This window comes from Pezoporus flaviventris, unplaced genomic scaffold (assembly GCF_033815535.1).
Source record: "Pezoporus flaviventris isolate CSIRO_AGI_PZ_B2104156 unplaced genomic scaffold, CSIRO_AGI_Pfla_v1 ptg000001l, whole genome shotgun sequence".
Lineage (NCBI taxonomy): Eukaryota > Metazoa > Chordata > Aves > Psittaciformes > Psittacidae > Pezoporus > Pezoporus flaviventris.
This window is the reverse complement of record NW_026892549.1, coordinates 62,268,253-62,287,573: the sequence shown is the minus strand read 5'-3', so window position 1 is coordinate 62,287,573 and position 19,321 is coordinate 62,268,253.

Here is a 19,321-nt window from a genome sequence, read left to right as displayed (position 1 = left end):
CTTCCATTGCTGGAACTACAAGTACTCTGATTGCCATTTGTGATGTTCTGAAATGCAGATCTGAAGATACCCAAATAACTATATGCAAGGTTAGGGTCATTGCTCCATCTGTTGTCTGCTGTGTTTGACACAGCTATTATACTGCATGTGCAAATAGGAAGCACAAGTACAGTGATGTTCCTTGCAGGTGTTTCAGATGCTTTTGAACCTAATGTCTGCAACCTGTTGGCATTTCCTTACCATGTATTTCAGACTTGTGCACCCGTGTTTTCTCTGTTTCCATTCTGACCACAATGCATAATGTAAGTAATCCAGTTTTCAAATCAAGTCCAATGAGACAGTGTTTTAAAATACATTCCTCGTTATCCAGCTCTCTAACAAGGTTCTTACCCAATCCTTTGGATTGTATGGTAAATAAATACCCATTTAATCTGTTTACATATAAAACACAAAATCCGGATTTGATTATCCTCTCATAACAAATGTTTCACACTTTAGGTATCAAATAGATTAGCTGAAGATTGACTCCATGTAAGTACAGAATCAATTCATATAAAAATTCAGGTGTGATAGTGATTTTCAAGGCTTTTTTTATGTTAGCCTTATACAAATGCAAGTGAGAAAGCGGTTGTTGTCTTTCTCTTCTGGGATGTTGGTTTGTGTATTTTTCCTTACAGCTAGCTCTTTAACTTTTACTGTTATTTGCCTTTCTTAGTGACATATCAGATGGTTTGATTGCATTTGATGTGGGAAGAAAATAGGAATTGCGAGAAGGTCATTCTGTGACTTTTTTAAGAAAACAAGCCAGAGTAGCTCAACAATTCCAGAAATTAAGGTATAATATTGTTCTCCTAAAATTCAGCATAATCTCCTGGCTTTAAAACTTCCTGTTTGAAAAACCACAGAAAGCCTATTTTGTATAGAACCTAAAGAGAAAGTATTCATTTCTTCCTGTCAAGGGGATGCCCGTAAGAATTAGTGGTGGGCGTCTAAATGCAGAGGTAAGTAATAAGCACGTATTGACTTCTGTTGAGATCAGGATCGAGATTTGTTGACCCAAAGAGGTTACAATTGACTGAAGAGTGGGGCAGTAAATCTTGTTATTGAACAAAAAGCTAAAGTCAATATATGTATTATTATAAACATTTTTCTTTTGGAAGAGATAATGAGGGCGGAGTGGTTGAAGACTTTAGATTTACATGGCCACGATAGCATCCAGCGTCTATTATTTCGTCAAAGGCTAGAGAATGCCTATGGTTTTGGGGGGTTTGTTTTTAAAGATCTATTGAACTATTTATTGAATTTTAGAAGAGCACAAAAAAGACGTGTTGTGATTTTTATATCATTCAGGATTTAGATTGTATTCCTTATTGAATAGTATTTTCTTCACAAAGCAAGGATTTACTTGTTCATAAAGGTTGAGACAGCAAATGCTCTTTCTATGCATTCAAACATTTGCTAATATTAATCCTCAAGTTGTATTTTTATAATTCTTATGTTTCAGTCCCTTCCATTATATGCTCTGGTCAGTGCATTACATTTTAGATTATTACTTGGAATAATAGAGGAGTCAGAGCGCAGAAGAAAACAGGAATCCATCCAGCTGAAGATATTAAGCTTATTAATTAAAATCACATGCTTCCCATATTGAGAGCGACTGTGTGAAAAAATCACTGTTGAATTACTGGTTTATAACATTTAATATCTTCCACATTGGTGGCTTTCCTTGCAATGGCATTCAGAGCCATGAACAGCTCCACTGTGGCCCACGGCTGGGACCTTTTCCCTGCCATGCACCTCCTTATCTCTCCTGCAGCACAGAATGGCATAGGACTGATTTCAAATCTCTTAGTCATTCTCCTGGTGGGTAATGGGCTTGGAGAAGTTCTCTTCCTGACTCTGGATAACCTCAGAAACAGGTATCATCATTCAATTACCTACTGACCTCAGCATCTGGAAAGAGACCTTGGGAATTGTATGTCCCACAAAAGCAGTATTTGCAAATTCACTGAAAAAAAATAAAAAGCTTATTCTGAATTGAAAACTATTTCCTCTCTCTATTTATGCATGTTCTGCTCTCGAAAATACAGGAGGGAAGGGCAATTGTTTCATCCCTAGTTTTGCTGCATAAGAAACATGCATATTAGCACTTTGATATAAATGATGTGACCTGGAGGCCTCCGCTGTCCACAAAGCTGACCAGTGTTTAAAGTCATCCAGCTGTGTTTGGCCCACCTTATTGCATTTGCTGTCTGCTGATGAGTATAAATCAATTGCCATTTCCAAGCTATTGTAAAGGCTGTTGATTCAAATCTTCGGTAGCTATAAAGTGCCCACAGATTTATCCAAACCTACTGAAACTTCATCCATGTCTGCCACAAGACAGATTCCAGCCTTCCTCTATGGATATGTATGCTGTTTGATGACACATGAATTAACATGGCTACTTGGTACTGATGTGATCATGGTGGCAGTTGCTGATATAGGTCATTAGATAGAAATAAAGGATTTCAGCTAAGTCAATGCTGAAAAACATCTGAATATAGTAGGAGCAGGGCTGAGGATATCACATGATGATTTAATGTTTCGAGCTTCGGCATTGTCAGGTTCTGAGCTGTGGCTTCTTTACGTGGGGAGATTTGTGTAGATTCTGGTTGTATGTATTTTTGGTGTGAGCTGCCTGAATGCCTTTATGTGTGCCGGCCTCAATGTAAAATGTGCTTGTAGCAAGTGAACTGTAAGCTGGATTTGTGAAGTAGAAGGGAAAATCTACTTATGGTGACATCCTTTTTCTGAACCTCAGGCAGGCCAACTCTACTCCTTCTGACTGAGACACCCCGTTTTGAATAAGAGAGAATTTAAGCACAGTGTTAACAGGTAATACAAACATAATTATTGAATTGCCAAATGCTGGGATGCATGTCCCATCTGAAAATTACATCATCTAGTTCAAAAACAGCATTTCTGTACTCATTTTCCCAGAAGTACAACATTACCTATTTTGGTCTTAATGAGCTGTTTTGTCTTTATAATACAAGGTAGCAAGGTATCAGAGCAGTGCCGTGCAGATAAATGTGGCTTATAGAAGAGATATGCTAAGATGGTTTATACAGGGTTTATTGGTGCATCACAAAGGCAACCACGATTGTTGAGATCACAGTTTGCTCCTCCTGGTTTTCCAGTGTTCAAATTAGAGATGTGCTGCTCTCCCCATGGTTTGCCAAAGTGGGATTAATAGGGAATAATGTCAAGCCAGACCAACTTAAACTGGTAAAAAGTGACTTAGTTCTTTAAAAAGGGATGGGCATAGTGGGTTGTGGGGGTAAAAATCCTTCCAGCATCATAAGCCTTGTAAGTGCAAGGAACCTTTCTATTATAGTCAGTGGCGGATGATTGAAAAACGAGAAGTTGAAGAGCAAAAGTGGGATTCTCGCTGATTCTTGATCTTGCTGGGGGAGGCTGTGCTTTGATTTCTGCTGCGAAAGCACAGTGCACACCTGTGGTATTACATAAAACACTACATCATAATGAGAATAAGACCCTGAATTTTCCCCCTTTAGCTCTGGTCCAACCCATGTCTAATGAAGCAGCGAGTGTGTGATGGCTTTCATTCAGCTCTTTGTGGCTTGGCTTGCAAGTGTGTGGAAATCTATACCTGTTGCCCTTGGCATATATATTCTGGTGTTGCTCTTGGTTGTTTTGAGGAGGAAGACTAATAATGTTCCATTAAAACAAGTTCACTTGTCAGGCCAGATTTTTGTCTTTTCTTTCCTCCCACAGTTGCAGCCTTACTGTATTTAATGGCACAGTTCAGGGTTTTTCTCTCTCTGCTCCTTGTCACTCAGAGGTATTTAAAAGAGGATTTAAAACGGCTATTTTTTGTGCTTAATCCTTGATCCCTTCTGCCCCCCGCCGAAGCTTGCTTATTCACTGGAAATAGCAACCTAAATCCACATTTTACAGCTCTGGTTTAGAGTAATTTTTTCTCATGCCTTTGCAGTATAAATGATTGTTCAATTCAGACGTTCAAAATTAGAGTGAAGTTGCCAATGGAAACGGGCGACTCGTTAAACAATGAGTGAGGACAAATAAAAAGGTGCCTGCTTTTACTAATCAGCAGATACTGACTTTAGTGGAGGTCAGGATAACAATTTATTAGCTCAAGAGGTAAATAGTGACTGAAACTTTGGGTGCCTTTCTTTTTTCCCTCCTTTCCTGATAGCCCAGACAAGGATTTACTGAACACCTCCATCTGCCTGCACAGGGAGATGGAGATGTGTGCCTTTTGCCTGCAGTTTGATGCTTGTCTCTTGTGCTGGCTCTCTCAAGGGTAAAACAGTCTCTGGTGTAGCTTAGAGGGGTATTTAAAATCACGCTCACTGCTGTCTCTTTGTCAGTGATTCTGTTCCTGACAAGCCAGAGCCTTTCTCCTTCAACAAGGTTTTGCTTCTGAGGGCTTCATGATGGCAGCCCCAGCCTGGCTGTCTGCATCCTGCCTCCTGTCCTGGCTATCTCCCTTCCTGATGTCTCAGAGCTCCTTTTCTCACCTAAAAGCACCAGGGTATTGCAGCAGCCCTCAGAAAGGCGCTCCTTGTGCTGCTGACATCCTATTCACTCTCAAGAAAGGGCTCTTCTATTGAATTACTTGCCTGCTGTAGAGTAGCTTCTTTGGCTCAGATGAGCCCCCTGAAACTGCTCTTCTGCTATATCCTACTTGGAAAACCAGGCTTTGCCAGGTTCCCTCCATCTTTGACTCCTCCATCCTTCCGAGAGGCTGCAAGGTAGGCTCCATCCTCAGATGCTGGTAAACATGCGCTGACACAGGTGACAAGTTCCTTAGTACAACCCTTCTAAGGCAGTTTGTGCTGAAAGATATGTTTTGGATTCCTGAGGCATTTGTGACCCTTTTCTGAGTAGGGCTCTTGCATGCTTTAAATGCTGGCACGTTTTTTGCTGGTGTTTATATGATGGTATTGCTGTTACTAGGAATTTATGGGACAACAGAAACATGGTTGGCATTTTGGAGGAGAGGACCAGTGGGTGCCAGTTGAGCGCAGCCACTGCATCCCTGTCTTCCAGGCCAAAGGAAGATGTTGCAGTGAAATTCAGCATGGTTTTCTGAACAGGCTGATTTCTAGCTTTGCTTCTTTTCTGTCCTCCTTTTCTTCCCCTTCCTTCTCTTTCCTCAGTCTTGTCTCTTGTCAGATAATCTGCTGTTTCTTCCTCAGTATCCTCATTGCCCACTGGCTTTTTTGCTCCCACATCCTCCTCGGAGGGTGTTTTTTTGTTGTTCAGAGTTTGATTCGTATGAAGCAATGCCACACAGGGTTTGGTTTCCATATATTGTAAACATTACAATATAACTCCAGTAAGGGAATGGTTGGACTGAATGAGCTTAAAGGTCTTTTCCAACCTGGTTGATTCTGTGATCCTTAGGCTGGTTTAAGCACTGTTTTACTACTCTGTAGGGTTAGAGACTGACGTGTAGCTATTGCATCTCAGAGACTCCAAGTCTGTTCTGCAGCCTTCTAAGTGACTGACTTGTGTCTGGTGTAATGCAGCCTGTGTGACCTGATCCAGAGACACCCATTACCTCTACAGATGAGGCCCATAAAACACTTTTGGGCTCAGACCAAAGTAAAAGAGCCAGAGGAAATGAGTTTAAAAGCCTGAGCGCATTTCCCAATGGACATAGCAGTCCACATCACAAAATTTATATACATAATTTGCAATAATTGGCAACTTTAGGAAGCAAAGCAAAGAGCAGAGTGGAGCTACTTTGGGCAATTATTTACGATTGTGTTTTGTCTCCGATGCTTCTGTAAGGGAAGTCTCATCCGTTCGGTGGTTCGGATCATTAGTGCCAAAGCTAAAGCACTCTTTTCCCTGCTCTGGATGAGGAGCACACGTTCACTGTCTATTTAACAAGCACATTTGCTGTATTCTTTAAAATTTAAATGATTTGTCTTCCTTTATTTCCCAATGCTCAGATGAAGACACTTTCCCTCCCCAGACTCTGCTACCTCTCATTCGCCCTCCCAGGTATTTCATAGGAAAGGTCACAGTCTCACAATCCTCACTCCTTGCAGAGTTGAGTTGGCTCTCTTTTGTAGGATAAAGCCATTCCCCATCTCCACTGCAAGGGAGGTCTCCTGGCAGCAAAACAAATGTGGTTAGTTATGTGTGGCATGAACCTCAGCTGCACTGGGAGCTGAGCTCTGGATAACATGTAATGGTAATGTACCTAGAATTACAAAGCTAACCCATCAGCCTCTCTCAAGAAATTTAACTATGAAATGCTTTATTTTGCCTGGGGAAAGTCTATTTGGGGTCTATCATCTAGTTTCCGGGAAGGTCCAGCACTCCCCCTTCCCCTATTCCTTAGTAGGATGAATGGCATATAAAGAGGTCAAAGAGACTACCAGTGTCATGCCATAAATCAGTGGTTCAGCTCAGACGGGAGCCCAAAAGGCTCCTGCTCATCTGGTGTAAACTGACTCATTCTGCTACGGTCAACAGAGATCTGACAAGCAGATTTGCCCCCAGAGCTTCTGAATTCCCACTTTAGATTTATCTAAGTGCTATTTCAGATACCACTTTCCCTGCTTTCCATGGGGGCATTTTGTTAATATCCTCCTAATAAATGCTTTTCAACTACAGCTTCATAGGATGTCCATGCTTCTCCCCCACCCACCAAAAACATAGCAAGTATACGTGATTATAAAAATAACAGGAGCCAACTTAGTTTAATATAAATTCAGCTTTTTTTCCCTAAACAAAGCTTGATGTGTCCTGTATATTTTTACTGCCAGATCATGATTTACTAACTCCATTTGGAGGGTTAAAGAGAGCGTGACCTTGCCCCGTATTAATATTTAAAGATTACCGTGCACATGAAATCAGATGCTGACACAAGTCTCAAAGGACCAAGAGGTTTTTAATCTTTCGAAGAGGCAGTGCCACACTGAAATATGGATTACTACATTCAGAACAGAGTATGTAACAAATGCCCCACTAGCAGGCATCAGAGACTGCAAATTTCATTCAGTGCAATCTGCTCCACAAACACCAACGTCTTGTCTAGAAGGGAAATTGCAATGCCACAAAGGCCAGTGCTTGACATCATAGCAAAGGCCAGCCGCAGCAGCTCAGACATTGCAGCAGAAGGAGTTTGCCATGGTGGCCTAAATGCAGGAGCCATTTACTGCCCTTTTCAAAGCAATACATAGATTTTACTCGTTCAAAAAGGTGAAAATTTACCTACATTTCTGTACAGATGCAATTTAGAACAGTTTATGAGCCGTGTGATTTTTGTCTTTGCACCTGCGCAAGCCTGAAGTGTGAAAACCTCTTGGTTTCCTTTTAATATAGTTAGTTAATAAGAAAGCCAGAGCTCTTTAATAGAAACAATTGATGTTTAACATAAATGACTAATTTTAAGACTTTTTTTTAAAGCATAGGTATTTTCTTTAACAAAAAAATGCTTAGCCCATTATAATTTGAAGCTCATTTCTTTCCAGTACACCTAAGTTTCAAGCAGATACATGGCCTGGGAAGCTGTTGATGAAACTAATTTCTCATTGCATTTTGGATGTACAAAATTGCCATAGATGAGGTATCTGATTAGAATAGTTCCCTTGGTTTGATACAGGATCTGAAAATGATGACAGAATGGCTCTTCCCAATCTCCTTTGGGGTGGGGGACAGAGGCGGCAGCCTTGATGCTCTGGTCCCTTCTGTCATATTGCTGACAGATAATTGCAAAGGGTCACCAGAAAGCACTGATGTAGTTTGGAAGTAGCCAAGACATTAGACTGATGTGGCAGAGTTGGGGTGTTAAAGGATTCCAGCCTTGAGGAATTTGGAGCCTGTAAAGGTGCATGAGCGTTTCCTAATCATTAGCTAAGAATTACCAGTGTATTTGCCCATGGTTTACATTCAATTGCAGTAGCCATTAAAATGAAAAAGAGCTAGACCTATTGGGGAGTTATGCATTAATGGATTTGATGCAAGGAGAGTGAGAGCATCCCTTCTTGGACTTGCAGCTCTGCTTGCCACTGGGCGCTGAAGGTGACCATCGTTTTGGTGTTGGCCATGCTGTTGAAGGTGGTATCATCATAACCTAACCCTCACCTGGCCGTTTCACAAGCAGGGCACATCTTCTTTGTTTCCTTTACAACCATTAAGGCTTTTTAATCTTCTTTTCCCTTAGCACCCCTTTTCCCCAGGCCCCTTTTTCCCCCGAATGCCCCCATCCCCAGCAAGATAATGAGCAATGGGAGCAGATGCTGTGGAAATGCCTGCACCTTCTAATTGACTGAAGACATAATGGGATGGAAAACAATGCATGGAGATTTTTGTGTTCAGTGCCTCCCAAACAGCTGGTCTTAGTTCAACACCTTTGCTGGTCAGCTAAGCTATTTCTCTCTAAATCTGGTTATCTTCTCAGACTTATGTGGAGACAACATTTGTTGGAAGCTTTTTTGGTCACTGCAAACCCAATTTGATCTACTTTATCCTAAATGAGTGTTTTTCTTAGCGTGACTGCCTGAGAACATCATCCTGCTAAGTCTCCAGGAAAGCTTTGCAGTGAGTCACGAGTGCAGCAGGATGGCATGATGCCCTTCACAGAAATAACAACTACAGATGCATGGAAAGGCAATAGAGAGAATTTGAGGATCTGTAATTCTTTGCAAAATCTGTGACACTTCTATCATCAGCATTGCCGATAGTACCAATGGGACTGAACCAACTGATAAGTGCTTTGGTCCAATAAATTCACTTACTGTTTATGATCCCTCCAGTCGTGTTTTTAACTGTTTTGGCATTCCCTTTAAATCTTCCTAAGTATTGTTCTTGCTGGTTCAGTGCTCTCGACCAGGAAGCTTGTGAGTTTGTGAGGATTTGGACTTGATCATGAATGATTCATGAAATAAGCTTAGAAAACTAAGTTTAACATCTTACTCAATGCTGAGGGGAAAAAAAGAGCATCTTCTCCCATACTTGTAACAACTTTGCTAAAAAGGAAGAGTCTCAATATCTCATTTTAAACACTGAAATTCAGAGCATCTGTTGCCTTTCCAGCTCAAAACTTCGTATCTACTGAGAAGCAAGAGGAAGCATTTTTATCTACTACTGTAGTCAGGGTGTCTTAGGACAACAGAATGTATAACCCAGGGTACTAAGGATTGATGCCTCTTCTTTCTTCTTCTTTCTCTTAACCTCTTTGTGCATTGCGGACAGAAATACGTTGTTCTTTACTACCTCATTTCTGATGTATAGGCATGGCATTCATAACTTGGGAACTTCCAGTGCTGTTTTCCTACTGTGCATATTCTCTACAGATGATGTTTGAGCCTTGGTTTTCGCACCAGCAAAACAGGGATAATTGTGTCGCTTTCATGTACTGATAAAAGTGCTTTGTGAGAGCTAAATATTTCTTTGTGGAACATGCCAGAGCATGTTTAGAAGCTCTGTATAGGGATAGGAGGAAGAGTGAGACATGGGTCTGATGAAAAACAGTGAGGACATAACAGAGAAGGAGGCCTGTGGATATTCCCTCCCTGTTCTTTGTCTCCTGTACCAGCTCTGCAAGAGGGTGAGGGTTTTTTCTCTTCCTTTGCTCAATGAAAAGATGACAAGAGAGCAGATATCTAGGGACACCTGCTGAGAGGATAAAATACAGTAAACACGAACATGCTACGGTGATAGTTTTGCTTGTACAATGGTGTCCTAGGTTTTGATCCAGAGTTACAAAAAGTTTAAACGTAAGCCAGAAATTAAACCAAATTCAAATGCTTTTGTTATTCAACCTCAGGGTTGGGGTTGTTTCTGTTCATTGTTGGGCTTTGGGGTTTTTTAAAGCTGGGAAAAAAATCTGATGTTGTTAAGAGGGCAATGAAGAAAAGAAATATAAGTATTTCTGAACAAGGTCTTCTAAGGTGTCCCCTGGGACTGTGTTTTTAAACTGGTTGTGCATTAATTGCAGCTTCTCTGTGTGTTTGTTAGGCCATTGCCATGCTGCGGTAAGGTCTCGATGCTTTTATCTAGCCCTCCCCTATTCTCTGTTTGTTCATCAGCGAGGATGATAGGAACCCTTACAGTATGCAAATATGGAATGCTTTCTCTGCTTCTTTCTTTAGAGGCATAAAAGGATTTGTTTTAAAAGGCATGTTGAATATATGGCAATAAAGACTTACATCTTCAGAAGCAGGCAAGCTACACTCCCTCCGCACTTCACAGATGAAGCCTGGCTTCTGCAAAGAAAGAGTTTGTTAGGAGCAGCACAGAAAGCAGCATTTCCATAATGATTTGCAAGAAAGACTTTTGGAACACATGGCACTGTCTTTCCTTCAGAACTGCAAGTCCCTGGGGACCAAATTCTTTACTACTTAATCACTGTGGTAATTAGAGATGATGTTGGCAAGCGTTCACTGAACGTTGTGTCATTTTTACATCTGAAAACATTTTGGCATTCCTTTCCATTCCCTTTATGTGGTGTGTTCTGGTCCATCCCCTGGATGATTAGGCACATCTGACCTTTTCTTTGGGACCAGGTCAGTTTTGCAATTAAGTGCTGTGTTGGTCTGCACTGATAAAACCAGGATCTAAATCATTCTATGTATGGTTTAATTGCCCAGCAAGCATTTTTTATACTGACTCGTACACAAGCAACAAGATGGGAAGTCTCTGAGTGAAACAGGGGATTCCAGCCACAAAAAATGGCCTCCAGACATGGAAAACTGCAGCACCAGAGTATGAATAAACACCAGTCAGGATGGAGCAGAGCTCTGTAGATGGAGAGTAATACTGAAGCATCAAAACTGGGTGAGAGATGGCCCTAGTAATGAGAAGTGCCCTGGGGAGTGCAGGCTGAGAGTGGGGACTCAGGCTTCCTGTGCCCCAGGACCCACACAGCAGCATCCTCATAACACTGCACATTTCCCTCTTTTCCCCCCTCCACTGTGGGGACCTGCTGAGTGATGCCAAATGAGGAGAAAGGGGAAAATGAAAGGGCTCCTTAACCCCCAAATCTGTAATTTGGAACGTCTGCTGGTAAAGTGGGGGGGGGGGGGGGGGGGGGATTTTTTGTGTGGGTTTAATAATAGCTCTGAAAACAGTGTAGGCTGGTTTCTCTGCGTTCCAGATCTGCCTGTCACTGCTACTTCAGGGAAGCAGGAAAGAATCTTCTTACAAGAGACCATAACAGCTGGAAACAATGTGAGTATCATTCTCCTTCCTAAAATCCAAGTATCGTTAACCATGTTATCTGATTTACCAAGGCAGCAGTGCACACTGGAAGATCCCTGCACTGCTCTTATGTGCTTAGTCTGCCCTTTTACACTCTTCATCTTCACTTTTCAAACTGTTTATGTGTGTTATGTTACTTTATAAAATAGCCTTTGATGGGATACTGAAGCCTTGCAAAAGTTAGCTGTGGAGGGTGCAGCAATGGCATGGCATGGTGGACACCTCTCCCTGACCCTATGTGTTTGAGCATCCTTCCAGCTGCACACACATTGTGCTGTACCTCACAGTTCGCTCAGGTGTTGGCCAAACAGTGGTTCTTACTTCCACCTTCAGTCTCATTTCTTACAGACTGCAATAGGAAATCCATAGCATTTAAAGTTTGACTTAAGTGACATGTATTCACGTGACTAATGACCTTTTATAAGACAAGGTGGTAGATTAAAATGTCTTTTGGGATGCTTTCGGAGGAGAAAAACACACAGGAAAAATGAGGTGACAAATACAAAAAGGGAAAAGAAAACAAAGTTGGTAACATAAGCAAGCTCTAACAGCCATTATGCTTTGAAATTCTCTCTTCACAGCCTACAGATCTTTGCTTTGACTCACGCATACCATATATCTAGCAAAGAGAGAAATGACATCTTTTTACCATTCAGTTATAATTGATGTACTACCAAATCATTTAAAAATGTGGGAAAGCTGAAAAGTACACAAAAAAAAAACAAAAAACCAAACAAAGAAAAGCATAGGCAAAGCATCTAAAGCATCTAAAATGGGATCATTTTCTAAGCTAGGTTATACAGATCCCCCCTTATATGCATCTGTATGGAGAATCTGCTGTTCTGTCAAGGGCTTGAGAGCCATTGTATGTGTATAGACAGACACGTGTAGATGGAAATGTGGCATAGTCCACACACTCTGCGAGGCACTGGAAGCCTCCATCTTATTAGCAGTCAGATGTGTTGGAGAGTTTCTATACAGCTGTGTATCTGAGGCTGTGGACTGTTGTGTTTGTGGCCAAGCCCTGCCAAAATGACACAGCCCAGCACAGCGGGTGGGAAAGACATGATGATAGTCAAGGGACAAGAAAGGAAAGAAGTTTAACAAACCTATCTGAGAGCTGTAAAACACAAACTCCTGTGTCTATAGGTAAGCTAGGAAAGGTTGAGCATGTAATTCTGGTATTAACCTATCACTATATGTTCTAGGACCTGGAAAGCTGATACTGCGTAATAGCTCAAAAGCCATTAAAGAAAATCACCGCTCCTCTTAATTCTGCTTACAAGCCTTTTCTGCAATATGGATTATTTCTCAGAGGTAAGTGATAGTATCTATTCTTTCTGCTACTAATCCATATGTTCACTTTGCATGGTGGTTTTAGAAGTCCACTGTGGTCCAGAATTAACAGGATACTGGTATCTCTAGAATAAAGCTAATTTTATGAAAGCTCCTCAGAAAAATATCTGGCCTAAGGCTGATCTCTCTGCTGCTATGATAAAGACATCTATTAGTGTATTAGTGGCCTGATTTACCAGAGGACAGGTTCTGGAGTAATTGGAAACTTCAGATTGTAACTGGCCGATTGCTTCTTTTCTTAAGATTCCAGTGCCGTGGCTAATCAGCAATGTGTGTGACGAAACCATCGTTTACGATTGTGTTTGCTACCCTAAAATAAGTTAGATTTTTCCTTTCATTTCAGTCTGTCATTTACATAAATCTCCCAAGAGATGATGCTAGTTTTGCTCTGAAAGTTGTTTCTCTCAGCCTTTGTTACATGTAGAACATCTGCCATGCTGATACCAAAAAGGATTAAATTTTGGGAGATTTTTATGTAGCCAATTCAAAATTCAGATACCTCAAGCCAAATTCCTTTGTAATGGGTCTGGATATTGTTTCCTAGGCTCTGATCATGCATATTCCAGTATCCCATTATATGTATCTAAACCAACAAAATGTAGGTATTGTTTGAACCTTTAACTTTTAAGCATTATTCTCTGTTCTGTTTTTCCAATGCAAATGCTCCTCAGTGACCATGGGGCAGTAGGTGTTATGGGATGCGCCTTAAGCAGAGCTGAGTGGCTTGAAGGCCAGATCATAGAATGATTCATCAGATACCTTGAGGGTGTGAATGGGGGCTCAAGAGCAGTTCCCAAATCCATGGCAATGGTATAATATAGATAGGTTGCTGTACCTTACTTTGCCTTGGTTTCCATTCTCTTTAATGTTTTTACATCCATTAATTGGGTTAATAACAACAAGATGTATCTATCTTTGCTGTTCACCTTCTCCAGGATAGCCTTCTGTTTAAAGAAAGGCTTTGGAAAGGTAAGCATGAATGTTTGCAGCGTGGCTCTGCTTTTAAGCTCAGGATGTAGTTTGTTACTAGCCCTGGGAAAACAAAAGAAGCCAAAACACATCCTTTTCTCATTGAAAGAGATAGCCTATTTTTTACCTTGAGGCTCTTACATAACTCAATCTCTGACTAACAGCTTAAGTTATACATGCTTTTTAGAGTTACATCCTGAAATGAGAGATCCATACGTTTTCAAACCAGGAGAACAAGTGCAGCAGGGGTGAAAATCAGCAAGAATTGTGATTATAATTATGGTTATATTAAGAGTTATTTGTACCCCCATAAGGTACTGTCACAAGGAGTACCCCTCTGAGTGGTAGCCTTAGCAGAGAGGTCAAGGGCTCTATGTAGAAGACTGAGTTACCTTCTCAGGCTTTGATGGGCTTTACCAGGTGTGTCTCTGTTACCATAGTTCCCATTTTGTTCTCTAGACAAGAAATAGAAGCATCTCAGTGTGTAGTTCACAGAGGCCTTGATCAGTCGGTTGACATAGGGTCCCTGCCTATGGTGAGGTTTAAGGGAATGAGAAGTAACTATACAGAGGCCTGTTGTGTGTAGGTAAAAAGCAGTCTCTTCCTTTCTTTGCTGGCTTTTAGCCATCCCCCTGTTCTTGGAAGCTTGGTGTGATTACGTCAGTGTCACCAGATAGGTAATGGCTTTCTTCAGCACAGCTTTATGAGCATTATTGTCTAATTACTGCATATTCCAGAAACTCAGGTGTTGCATGCCCTTTACTGAGCTTGATCCCTTTTGGCTATGGGCATTTTTCTTGGGTGTCCTGTTCTCATCACTCTTTTCACTGCTGTTCCCCTTCCTTTCTTGGACTTCCTGCACTTGCAGGAGGTCTGCTCTAAACTTTCAAGGCAGCAAGGTCAGTATCTTTACCTAAGCACTAAGAAGTCATAAAAGCAGTGGCTGCAGTTAAACATTGATAATGATACCTCTTCCACAGAAACAATGATTGCCTTAGATATCCTCTCCCTCCCTGAAATCACTGTTCCTTCCAGCACAAGAAAGGCTATGAGATGGGCAGGGACAAGCCTTTACTGCCCATTAATCTCCCTATTTTACTCAGTGGCGATTTCAGATCACTTTATTCCCATGCCAGCATTGTTCCCCCTTCTTTCTTCATCTCTGGGCAGTGGCCAGGACTTGGGAGCTAATGCAGATATTGTTGTGCAGAAGCAGTATTCTCTGTTCCTTTTACCTTAATAAATAGATGCTATCTGCAAGAGAAGAAAGGCAGTATGTGTTTTCTTTTAATTCCTCTTGCAGGCACTGTTCAAAGGTAGGGACCTCATTATGTTCCAGCCAGACATGAAGTTTTATTTACAGTTGCTTCCTTCAGTGTAGCTGTAGCAAATGATATCAGCCCTTCAATCTGTGCATTATCATTACTTCCTTACTTTCATACCCTTTCCAGAACTACACTACCACTGACCTGATGAACCCAGTTTCTTTCCAAATCACTCCTATTTTATGTTTAGAGACTGCTTGGGAAAAGCTCAATGGCAGCAGCTAAAAGAGTAGGCAAGTTGCCATGTATAATAAGAAGGTCAGAGTCTATTTTCAGGTGCTTGTTTGGGGCCACTGCTGAAGAAAGCAGGGAGCCATCAGTACCCATACAGGTGTCAAAAGTTAGTTCTCACAGATCCCACATAAGGCAATGCCAGGGAAAACAGCCATTGACTCCCCTGATGCCTATTGTTTGATCATGGATGCTGGAGAAGGCCTCTGAAGACACCCATGCCAGGACACAACTGATTCACCTCGCACGTGCCCAGAAGCAGAGGTTCAATTCTTTATGCTGTTGCTTTGAAGGAAGGGGACTCTCATCCTTCCACAAACACTGACAGCTAGACTGATAGATCTAAAGCGGACAGGTGACAGTATGATGGGGATCAATGGCTCTTTGAAGTTTACTTACTTTTTCTGCAGAGATCAAAACTTCCAGTAGGAACTTCCAACAGACAGCTGCTTCTGTTTTACCCTCCTGTTCAACCATCCTTATCATCCACATCCCTATGTCAGCGTGGAGCAGTAGCCAGCATCCTGCTGGGTTCTGTATTTGTGGGGCTATGTCTGTTGCTCCAAGTTCCAGCATCACTGGATCACTTCCCTTTTCTTGAGGCTCCTTGTCCTGCTTGTCTCTCTACCTGGAAGACATAGGCATTAGCACTGTAAATACTCAGCCTCCAGTTCTCCAGCTGAGCAAGGCAGCATAGCAGGACTGAAAGCTTTGCCTTCTCCTAAGTTTTCAATAGCTTTCTCTTTCCAGCCCTGTCTGGCTTCCTGTATATCTTCAACATCCATTTTGTGCTCTTTTTCCCTCTCACGTCTCTCCCCGTACTTCTGCATCTTCACAGTTTCCTGCCTTTCCCTTTGGCAGCACAGCACAATGTGTCCCAAAGACCATTCTAATTACATGCTCAGCTGCCTTGTGTATGGGGATGAAGAATGGTCACTGCTGGCATAACATTACAGGTTAGCTTAGTGCTCATCCCTATTATATGGATTAACAGGGTCGTACTAAAAGCTATCTCATACCTATCGTTTTTCCCCTAGACGAATGACCAAGAGCTTGATTAGTTAATCTGAATTACCTACAGTGACTAAGCATGTTGCCAACAAGGAAATAGGCTGCTATTATACAGCAGCTTCTATGGTAACTTATTAGAGGCTATACTGAAGAAATGCACTCTTTTGATTGAGTACACTCTGAACTGCTGCTGCTCGATTTGCTCCAAGTTGTGAATTTGCTCTGAGTTATTTTTACCAGTTGAGAATTGCGAGGCTTTATAGCATGTTTTGCACAAGAACTCAGCTGCCCTTTCACTGTTGTGTTTGTAGTTCCCTTCCAAGGAAGCTGCCTGCTGTTCCCAGGTTTCTCTTTCTCTCTCCCTCTTACTATCCCCTTTAGCTACAAGAAATGCAAATAACTGATTTAAATTCTGTGTTTTGCAGGGAAAACTTCCTGCTGGGACTCGGCTTAGGCCAACTGATGTCTCCTCCCTGCCTGGAGAGAACCTCTGCTGATGGCAGGCATTTAAAAGGAAACCTGCTTGGTCTGTCCCTGTTAGCCAGCAGGGCTGAAGGAGAAAATTGCCCTTTACATGTGTTCACCACTTGTACAGGATTGGGACTGTTTATTTAGGTCACTTTCTTCTTTGGTATCATCCAATGGGGCAGGCTAAGTCACCACTTGATTCTCATTTCTCTTCCAGGTCAAGGTTGCATTTCTCTTGGATTCCCATAGGTCCATAGCAATGGCCCTGCTGTTCTCCTGATCACCCAGTTCCAACCCCTGCCATGGGCATGGACACCTCACACTAGAGCAGGGTGCTCCAAGCCCCTGTGTCCAACCTGGCCTTGAACACTGCCAGGGATGGGGCAGCCACAGCTTCTCTGGGCATCCTATGCCAGCGCCTCAGCACCCTCACAGGGAAGAGCTTCTTATATCTGTCTGTATTTCTTATATATATAATCTACATCTTCCCTCTTTCAGTTTGCTGTACTTCTTGCAACAGGGCAACCTTTTACTGCAGGTAAGGATGGATTAAATGACTGGTAGACATGCAATTGTCCCCCAGAAGGTGTCAGTTCTTTGTTACTGTAGATGAGAGATAACTGCTGTATTTGTGTCCTTATGCTGGAACAATTTTCATTAGGGTTGTTGATGGTCCCTCTTTGCTGAATGGGACTTCAGCATAATGCTAAAGGGAACGTTCTGTTTAATACTCTTTTTCCCAGCCCTTTGTCTTTCCTTCCCCCATGGTAAGTGCCAGCACATTTGTGAGCTTTTCATTTGAATGGGATTTCTTTCTAGCTGTGGGCAGAATAGAGAAAGAATCAATAGCTCTATTGATACGTGATAAAGATAAGTGATACTGCGGGATATGGGATACTACTGGTAGAAAAAGTGAAGACCATTTATTTATTCACACTCCCGAATGCCAGCATTCGTTATGAGACCTCAGTGCCTGTGTCCTGCTCTTCCCCCAGGTTTGCAGTACGTTTTTTGTTGCCAAAAGCCAAGCAGAGGATGTTTTGCCCATTGCACCCACTGTGTTCTGAGCTGGTTCTCCTTCTGCAAGTGCCTTCAGGTGCTTTTCCAGGGCTCCCGTTTTTGTTTTGTTCAAGAACAAGTTAAGGAAAAAAAGAGTTACTGGAGGTTTTAAAACCCATTTTCTTTTTATCTTGTGTTGGGTTAAAGCTTCCCTCCTAAGCAGCTTACAATCATATAAACAACCTGCAGAAAAACCTGGCTGTCAATCTGCTGCTATAAATTCCTACAGGTCCAGGGGCTTCAGGAGCTGGATATTGCACCTCCAGGCCTTGGAGTCAGAGATAACTATCAGGTAAATCACTTTTCCAACAACTGTTCAGAGCAGGTGGAGAACAGGAAGAGAGAAGAGGAGGTGTGCTGAGAGCAGAGGCAGGAGTGGGGTACCTGGCTTGTGGAAGGAGGATGGAGACCCATAAGTCCAGTGCATGCTTCTGCCTGGCACCCCAGCCCCTGGGGCTGCTTGAGGAGTGTGGTGTCGCTCCGGCTTTCGGAGCTGCTCAGGAATGATGAGCAAAATCTGATTCATAAAAGGTAAATTCACTAAGTTAAGTCAGCTGCACTGGAGTGCAAAATGGAGCCATTATCCCAGAGCCATCAGGGTTGGAAGGGGCCTCTGGAGGCCACCCATTCCAAGGCAGGGCCACCCAGAGCAGGGCACACAGGAACATGTCCATGGTGGGTTTGGGATGGCTCCGGAGAGGGAGACTCCACAACCCCCTGGGCAGCCTGTGCCGGGGCTCTGACACCCTCATGTAAAGCAGCTCTTCCTCATGTTGAGGTGACACTTGTTGTGTGTTAGTTTATGGCCACTGCTCCTTGTCCTGTCACTGGGCACCACTGGAAAGAGTCTGGCATCATCCTCCTGGCACTCACCTTTGAGCTATTGATCTACACTGATAAGATCCCCTCTCAGGCTGCTCTTCTCCAGGCTAACCAGGCCCAGCTCCTGCAATCTCTGCTTATGAGAGAGATGCTCCAGATCCCTGAGCATCCTTGTGGGCTCTACTGGATCCTGTCCATCAGCTCTTTGTCTTTCTTGTACTGAGGAGCTCAGCACTGGACACAGGACTGCAGATTATGAAGCGAAACACTGTACAGCAGCATCTTGGGAGCTCTGCAGCCTTACAGTGATACTGCCAGACTTCCCTGGCATTGCAGAGGGGATGCACTTGGGGGAGAGCTGTTCATGTGTTGGATTAGCACTGACCATGGCAAGGCTCTGCTGCTCAGCACAGCTCCTGCTCAGAAAGAGCAGCAGGAGAGGCAAAGCACGGTGTGGGAAAGGAGGGACAGGAAAGGAGGTGATGAGAGAGAGTTAGTGCAATAGGAAGAGAAGGGAAGGGAAAGAAAAGCTGGGCAGTCAGGGGGTGAGTGTGAAGGGTGATTCAGCAGCTGCACAGATGTGCAAGTTTGCCTCTTCAGTGACCCTTTTTGTTTTGTTAAAGCATGCCCAAGCCAACAAAACCAACAAACCAACATCAAGAAACAACAAAACCCCAATGTTTTTAAGGTTGCAGCCTTCTGAGATCAACAGGTAGACCCTGAAAATAAGGAAAATGTATTTGTTCTTTATGATGCTGTTATTTTTTAAATGATAGCATTAATTCTACTATCTGGATTTATTTTTTTAGTAAGAAATGGAAAATAAATCG